Genomic DNA, 9,709 nt, shown 5'->3' on the forward strand with positions numbered 1-9,709 from the left:
GGAAAGTCTCAAAAACCTGTGTGTCCAATACAGGAGTACCCAGCATTTTATATGTCCATATCATGCTTACCTCATAGAGCCATCCCTGAGGCCAAAACCAACACTATAATACCACTCTTGGACCATTTACACACTGGGAACTTCACTGCCCCAGCTCCCATGCAGGAGCACAAATCAGGGGTGGATGAGGTGCACTGGGCCAAATGCCCCCCTGTGTGGGTGCAGGAAGAGGTAGGGCAACCTACCATGATTAAAATTTCAGCCTGCAGCCCGGCATGAAACCTCCAGTACATAAACGGTTTTGGAGAGTCATCTTTAGGAAAAAAAATACCCCCCCCACACACACGCACAGTTGCCAAGCTAGTCCTTCAGAAATGCTGCTGTCACAGTGGCTTCTGCTTGCATGGCAAGGGACAGCAGGCTCATTCTTTACAGATTCTCCTGGGCCTTGGTGCATGGAGGGAAAAGTTAGTTTGCAATGAGGCAATCTTACCCTAAATATTCTGAATTATCTTTAAACCCCTGTCCCACAGAGAACAGCCCTCTGTGATTTTCCAGAAGTAGAGAGCAGTGACAGGCCTTTCCTCTTCCAAGGAACCAACATACAAACTCATTTTTTCAATAAGTGTCCAATCAATTAGAAGGTTGTAATCATTTCTTTAAGTACCACTCCATCAGTATTATGACCATTTCTTCCCTCCATACGTTTGATGCTAGAGTGAGGTAACTTCGAATTCTACAGCATGAAGAAGCCTCAGCAAGTTTCATTTTAGAAATTAGCCATTGAGAGCATAGCTGCACTTTTGGATAGAAAACCATTCTGACAAAAAGTTCAAATACTTTCTTCCCCTTATCAACATTTCCATGCTGGAGAGATTCCAGTGTCTCTCTGAGCATAAAAAGAGAAAAATGCACACAACTGATTGGATTCAGCTTTTAGCAAATTGACTGAAAGGCCATTGAAATGAATGTGTCTTTTCATTTGGTGTCTGCTTGATTTTCACAATGTTGTTGCTTCTGGACCACACCATGTGTATGTTGCTGATAAGTCTATTACTCTTTTTCTGAAGTCCTCGCTGCTGACCTTGCATCCCTCTGCAATGGGAAGGCTGCTGCTGGCTGCAACAGATTAAAATGAGAGCTGATCGTGTTGTTTTTGATTAAGGTCCTGAGGTTAGAAAAATGTAATTTGTACCCCACAAGGTGCCATAGTGTGAACAGTGACAGCAATTAATCCTTAACCCACTGATGACAATGATAAAATACCTGCTGCTGCCTCTAATAACTTTATTCAGGTTCCAAAAGGGAAATTTACCTTCCCACCTGAATTATGAAAAGCAAAGAAGGACAGTCTTTCTATCCATCCAAAAGTGTTTTGGTCTTTGAAGTTAATGATTCTCTTTTTATTAAAAAAAATCCATTTATTAAGAAATGTTCCAATAACATCTTTGCCTTTCTCATCTGAAGTATTAAAGAAAATTAGACTCTCATCACTGATCCTAGATAACTAAACGAGATGAGATTTGAGGAAGCTTAATTAAAAAGAGGCACAAAAAAGTAAAATGAAAGATGCCTTGAGGAAAAGAATTTGCAGTGTCAAATCACTTCCATATCAGATGAAAATGAGAGATCCTAAAGAGAAAAAAATAACAGCCAGTTGTCCCATCCTGAAAACAAATATCTCTTTAAAATACATGGTTAACACAAACATAATATTGAGAAAGATGAAGGCAACAGTTAAACTTCCTCACATTACAACACAGTTGCATTGGCTGCAGTGAGGCTTTACATAGAATCATAGAGTTGGAAGGGGTCACATAGGCCATCTAGTCCAACCCACTGCTCAACGCAGGATCAGCCCAGAGCATCCTAAAGCATCCAAGAAAAGTATGTATCCAACCTTTGCTTGAAGACTGCCAGTGACTTGAACATAATGAAAGCGAAAGATCATAAACTCAGCCGGATGAGACATTTTGTATACAAAAGCCATCTCCCTGACATGTGACAATTACTGCATCAAGAAGCAGGAGTATCAACAGGATAAATGTCCATAGTATACAAGTGGACTTGGACATTGCCTATCTGCATTGAATTCCTTCCAAAGGAATAGGCATTCAAAAGTGCATCCCCAACCCCACTGGGATCTTAACCAGTAATGCATAAACACCATTCTTATGCTACTGCTAGACTGGTGTGTACTCTTCATTTATCTGTCAGTTATTGTATTCCCTTCACCTTGAGAAAGGAATTTTTTAAAAGAAAAAAATACATTTTTAGTGTATGTAATGGTTGAATCCTACAACTTCTTCCCCATAAATTAAGAGGTCTTGGTTTAAAGGAATGAGTACCACTCATCATTTAGCAGAAGAGAATCATGGGCTACAACCAAACTAGTTTGAAATACATTCAGATTTACCTTAGAGGCAGTACCTAAGGGGGAAAAATGTTCTTTAGCCAGTTCTATATATTGATGGTGGTGTAAATCAGGACCAACAGAAGGAGCACCATCAAGTGGCTTCTTTTCACATCCAATCTATGTCTGCCACAAAAACATCAGGAAAATTATACAGTTGAAAGCAGTTTCAGAGAGTAGCCATTTTGGTTTGCAGCAGAAGAGCCAGATTTGAGTCAAGCCCAGGAACACCTTTAAGACTATTAGGATTTGAGGGTTCTAAGCTTTTAAGAGTTAATTGTATCTGATGTTTTTACTCTCAGAAGCTTATTCTCCAAATATCGTGTTAGAATCATAGAATTGGAAGGGGTCATACAGGCCATCTAGTCCAACCCCCTACTCAATGCAGGATCAGCCTAAAATATCCAGGGTAAGTATCTGTCCAGCCGTTGCTTGAAGACTGCCAGTGAGGGGGAGTTCACCACTTCCTTAGACTGTTGACTCCACTGCAGAACTACTCTGATGGTGAAATCCCCCCTCCCCCTGATATATTCCCAATACTGCACTACATGTAGTATAACTAGATTACAGCAGGTCATATCCTCTGGTGCCAATAGGAGCATTTCCCTGTCCTCTAAGTGATAACCTTTCACATCCTTAAAGAAAGCAATCATGTATCCTCTCAACCTCCTCTTCTCCAGGCTGAACATTCCCAAGTCCCTCAGCTTTTCCTCAGAGAGCTTGGTCTCTAAGATGCTGTTGTTGTTGTTAGTTGTGAAGTTGTGTCCGACCCATTGCAACCCCATGGACAATGATCCTCCAGGCCTTCCTGTCCTCTAAGGTGCTACTGAACTCTAATATAGCTGGGAAACAGTTTCCATCCTTCTTCAAATGAAGTGAACCTTTATCACCCTAAGAGTGATTTCACAATTCACATTTATTACAGTCTGAATATACCATATATTTCCTACATGTAGATAATGGATGAACAATTTTACCTCCATCTATGAAATATAGTTCATTAGTCAACACTGACATATTATCCTTAACACTATTTCACTCTCTTATATATTTGGGAAACAGCCTCCTGGAGGAGACTGTCCAGTGCCCTGTCCGTCCAGGTCCACCCTGATTGGACCTTCCCCTCCAGCTCCCACCCTCCCTCCTTGCCTGCTAGAAGCCTTGTGGTTGTGGACTCCATTGTCGCCCACAAGGAGAGATGCAGTGACAGGGCTTTGTGGGCCCGTAGGTATGTTCCTGTTGGGAGTGAACTGGTGAGGGAGACTTTGCAGCCTCCCTGCAGGCCACAAAGCCCTGTCAACGCCGGGGGGGGGGCTTTCCATTCCCTGTGGCCCAGGAAGTGCTCTCACCATGGCGAGACCCCTTGCCGGGCCAAAGGGAGCCTCCTGCACCAGCACCGCTGCTGGGGGTGGGGCTTTCCACTCCCTTTAGCCTGCTTTGCAGACCAAAGGGAGCCGTGGCCACCCTTTCATACCCTCCTGCCTGCTGCCCCTTTCAAAACCCATTTTTAAATGGGCTTTGATATTAGTAATTATAATAAAATTATAATAAAAGAATAACATTAAGCCCTTTTCCACTCGGCATTTTCTTGATTTAAATCACATATTAAATCTCTTCTGGAGCCACTATTTTCCCCACAGGGGAGAAAACTCCCTACTTGTAGTATACTGTCTCTAGTTGTACTCTGAAAATGAACTCTTGCATCTGTCCCACAAGAATTTAACTCATGGGAATTCTGGTGTGGAATCTTTCCAGCATTAAAGTTAATTTGTTTCCTGAGGAGCTTAAATCCATTGCAGCAGCCAGCACAGGCCTCTAAGATGGGAAGTAGTCTTCTGCTACTCACATAATATATGGTACCCATATTAGAGTACAGATATAAATTCAAGAGGCACGAAGGTCATTGCTACAATATATAATGAAATCTACAAAGTTACTGTGCAATCTAGTGCAATCAATGTAAAATTAAAATCCCAGCTGGAATTCATTCAGTGCCTGGAATTTCAACCCAAGAATAATTTTGTATACTGCATTTAGCTTTACCATATACCTTTCCCAACCAGGCCTTGATTTTTTTTTATCGTCACCTATAAAATATAGGTCATTAGCTGCCTGACACTGACTTATATTAGTTGAAGGATAGCATTAAGCCAGTGCCCAGAGGGTCAATAAAATACATTTATTAGGGCCGCATGGAATTATTTTACTGACATTCTAAAAATGGACTAGCAAGGCTAGCTGACTTTGATTAAACTGGTTTGGTTTTGATTACACTAGCATGCTACACGTCAGAACCAACATTATGTATACATAACAGCATGCAGATTTCTGAGACATTATTTAGTACTCGAAAAATTAGTATCTTTGTCTTTCTTACATGAATCTTAGTAACGGCTGAAATTCATGCTCAGAAATAGCAAGCAGTTGGCCTATGGATATTTAGAATGAAACTACCTTTAAACAAAATCCCTGTGAATGTCTTGAAGGATTCTCATCTGCGTAGAGACACAAATGGCCTCAAGTCCCAGATTGTAGGTGTTACTGTCTGACAAAATATAGTGTCTATCAGCAATAACAAATTGCAAGATTACCAAAGGGGCACCTTGGTACTAGAGGGCCAGAAGTAAATCTGCAATTGTCAGACTATGTGTTTTTGGTGCAGTCCCAATGAAGTTTGTGAAATTACTCAAATGTAAATGGCTTGATGCCTGTAGGTTTAATAGTCTATGTTCTTTCCATTTCTCAATAGGGACCTGGTATTGCAACCGTGTTTTAGCATGCTAGGAATATATTTCCCAGTAGCTGCTCTTAACTCAATGGGCAAAACCCTGCAAAAGTCAGTCATGACTAAGTACTGCTATAAGAGTCTGCAAGATTAGGTTCACCAGTACAATTAGGTACATCTCTTCCATCTCTTTTAATAATGTCATCCTGAGATTTTAGCAATAATAACAACAGTAATAATAAAGAATTTTATATACCCCACCCATCCTCTGGAACAAAGGATGGGTAGAAGGAGGATATGACCACAGAGGTAACACATACATTATTTAGATCCTCAGATGAATGTTAGTGCTCAGTGGAATGACTAGCCAACAAAGTATACAATAAATAATGTAATTTTACATGAGATCCAGCATATGTTGCCTTTTGTATCAGAAGAATGATGCTGTAGGGTTCATGTAGCTTTATTGACTGACACATCAGCTCATTCTACTCATAGATGAACTCTGAGGAAGCGGGGGGGGGATAATAAAATTTAATGATGGTAGGAAAATTGACATGCCCATAAAGGCAAAGTAGCTCTTGAAATAATTGCACATAATGGCTGATAAACATAATTAGATCTAAAAGGCTAGAAACAGGGCATGTTCTTATGAAAATAAAATTGACCATATTGACTGCCAGTTACATATGACATAACTGTATTGTAGTCAATGAGACTTATGTGAATGTGTTTCCTGTTGGCAGTCTTCATGTGTAGTGCTGTAACTATCATGTAAATGGTTCAGGAGGCAAAAGATCTCATGATAATAATATATTGCTTAATGTAATATTTCATTTTGCTCAGATGCTTACTTTTACTCAGATTCTTACAGACTCTGAGGGTACTCAGATTCTTACTTTTAAGTTCATAAAACAGAGGCAGGTATATGCAAAGTGACATCATTTTATTAACAAGAAGCTACAGGTATGGCAGCAACTCGTTTCAGAACAAGGAAGTTCATACAGTTTATTCTTCTAGTGAACAGACAGAACTAACTAAGCAGAGACTCTCCCACATAAGACTAAACCAACTCACAAACATCAGGGGACAGGCAAACCTTATGTTATAATATATAGAATACATATACCACACTAAATATTGCCCAGCTTTGATTAGAAAATGGGGAAGAAATCTGAGGTCTGACTGTAATATTCACAGCACTTGCAAATGAATATTTTTTGTTGAGTTACTTAATTCACATATATGGGGTCAACAATAAAGCTATTGCTTACCTGTTACATCTATCTCAGACAGAATATGATTTAATGAACTAAGGTTTATTAATGTTCTAATAGATAAACGATCACTAATTATTTCCCTTTCCTTGAGAGCTGGTCCTCTAAGGCCAATTCCGCACAAGCAGAAAAGGCTAGGGTGGCATCAGTATGGATGAGGGGCTAATCCTCATGACCACACAATATCACCATCATTCAGGGCCCCTTCACAGCCTGTCATGGATCACCAGTCAGTATGTGGTTTCAGGCAAAGGTTCCTGTCATAACCTGGAGATGTAAGACACTTTGATGTTGACCAGCCTCCGTTGGATCTTGCAAGCTACTCATGTTCCTAGGGAAGAGAACCATAAATGCACCAAAATGTCCTAGAGTGGAAAAGTTTCCCCACAAAGGCCCATTATGCACGGCCGCCGAAACAGCAATTTTGGGTCACATGGAAAACACGGAGGGGGAAGACGCGAAGCAAACCGGTTATGCACGGGACGGGGCTCAACGGCGGCAAAACCTGGAGCGGCGGGTGTTGAGGCATCGATGCGGAGCCAAGGGGAAGCGAGGTGAGCGCCCCGCTGCATTGGCGAACGTCGGAGGCGGAGGCCAGGAAGGGCGGAAGCAGCCTGCGCAGGCGCAGCCCTGTCGGGTTTATCAGGCACAGAGGGGGAGGGAGCATGTTTCCCCTTCCCCTTAGTTTACTCCCAGTTCACCTCTCTCCTTGTTTGCTGCCCCGGTTCCTTTGTATTGTATATTTGTGCTTTGTTCATTCACACTGTTTTATAAACTTTTTGTATTTTCTTAGAGACCTCGCCTCCGTTCTCATTTGTTGTTGGGGTGTGTGTTTGGGAATGGGTGGGAGGTGGGTGGCCAGCCTCTCTGCCGTCCTTAGCCGCGGTGATCCCCTTGCCCCCCTCCACTGTGAGCTTTCTAGCCGCCTTTCCGTCCATGTTCCCTTGGGTTCCCCCCCGACCTGCGCTGCCGTTTGTTCCAGCAGCCGCTTGAGCGGTCGCGCTGCCTCCGACCCTCCGGCCTCCCCAATTATGCACGCGGTCAATTCGGCGCTGCCTCCGGTTGCGTCCTGATCGCCCGGGAAGCTGCGCTTTCTTCCACGTTCCGCTAACGTGGCTTTTTCGGCGGCATGCACCAAATCTGTGGCCGGTTGCAGCCGACTCTGTGCATTATTGGTGATTTTAGTCGCCGCCATTCCACCCCGAACGCGCGCTAAAACCCCCGTGCATAATGGGTCAAAGAGATAACCATTCGCTCTACCTTCCAGGAAGGGCATGGTCGAATCTTTGCACTCAAAAGGCTGGGGAAGACCAATAGTAAAGCTTTCAGTAGCCTTCCTCATGCTTATTTTATTGGCCATAGTGCCATCCCAGGTTAACCAGTAGCTTGTGTCCCTTTTTACTCCTGGTCAGAAAGGCAAATACTGCTAATCTTTGAAGGAGTGTGACACAATTGCCTACATAGACAGTATACAAGTTGATGGTGTAAATTAAATATTGGTTAATATAGTTTATTTGAAAATAAAATTTAAAGTATTGTATCAAGAGAATGGAAGCATATCTTTGTTCAAGTAATCCTTGATTTTAAGAGTGCTGTGTTAAGATCCTCTGCAAAGCTATACTTCATAAACTCTGTTTGAATTATGGTTGCACTGCATTAAAATGGCTCTTATATGGATACTAACATAAAATCAGTAATTATTAAAGCTACAATAAAATATATATTCCTATGATTCTGGTATACTTAATTTGTAGGCTTTATTCTGTATCAGTGCTGCCTATTACACTGAAAATAAGATTTACATCTAGAGAAGTCACATCAGTATATCTGATCCTCAACATGTATCTGTAGATACTTAAATTGGAGACTGAAGTCAAACAGACAAGACAGATCTTTCTACAAACCTAAGTAAAGCCCCAGGTTTACAGAAAAATCTTAAATCTTGGAGGGGGGAACCCCACAAGAGGGATAACAAGAAAAGATAAAAGCAGCACCTATAGCTTAAAGAAATAGATGTTCTCAGTGACCATTGCTAGGCAACCACAATAGTACTGCTAGCCTTCAAGCATTGCTTCTGTCAGTTAAGAAGGGGCAAGGTATTTTCTAGAACTGTTTTGTCCTTTGAGAGATGGGGGCCAGGCCCAGCAGCAAACTACTGAGCAACTAGCTAACATGTGATTTGAATCACTCACCCAGCAGCTACTCCATGAAAGCCAGTTTCATTTAGAATTAGAGTTTCCAACTAGGATTCAGGTTCCAATCCCTACTCTGCTTTTGAACCTGACTGACTCTAGGCTACTCTTAAACTAAGCCACCTCACAGGGTTGTTGTGTTAATAAAATGGAGAAGAAACTTTGGAGGGAGGGAGGGGTCAGATAACAGGTTGGTTGGTAGATAAGGAAGTGGATGATATAAGTACTGATATAGGAGCTGCCTGGAAGAGGGAAAGGGTAAATAGTCTAGCAAAGGTTACAGAAGAAAATATGGTTCTCAGTGTTTGGTTCTATGCAACTTTTCCTATGTAGAGGTTTGCTGGTGATAGGAGATCAAGGTGAAGACAAGAGAACAGTTAAAGATAGGTCAACTGGATGGTGGGAATGAAGCAGAAAAAGGGGAACAAGTATAAGAGCTTTTGGGAAATATGGAGGAAAATGAGATCCTCCACACGCAACTACATGCAGGTACCCTTCATGTAAATATATTTAACTCTCAACATGGCCTCAACATGCCTGGGCTGGCTTCCTATGTTTCCCTTTCCTTTGCAGTCCTGCTCCCTCTGGAAAAATGACAGAAATAGTAGTCTTGAATATCTGGGACCAGAAACCCTCCCTAAGTAAACAAATAAATAAAATCCCAACTGGGTGGGCCCCAGGGTGCTGTTGAGGCCCAGGTTCTTGTGGTCATTTGACTGCAAATCAGGCTCCCTCTCCCAAACCAGTAGCAACCTGCCACTAGAGAGATATCTGAGAAATTTTGGAGGAAATCTTTTTTACAACTTAGTGATTTTACAACAGTGATTTCCTTCTGAAATAAGAAGACTGCAGCAGAATTGTGTCCTGGTTTTTCAAAAGAATGGAAGCATATTTTTATTCAAGTAATCCTTGGTCTTAAGAGTGCTGTTCAGATCCTCTGCAAAGCTATACTTCCTAAACTCTGTTTGAATTATGGTTGTACTGCATTAAAATTGTTATTGACTAGCAGGTTGGCGACTATTCCAGTAATGACGCTACCCCAGTTTCTTGGCGTAACATGGCCGCAGCCGTTTATTAACAATAACACCCTCAACCGGAGGGT

This window comes from Paroedura picta, chromosome 7 (genome assembly GCF_049243985.1).
Source record: "Paroedura picta isolate Pp20150507F chromosome 7, Ppicta_v3.0, whole genome shotgun sequence".
NCBI classification, from domain to species: domain Eukaryota; kingdom Metazoa; phylum Chordata; class Lepidosauria; order Squamata; family Gekkonidae; genus Paroedura; species Paroedura picta.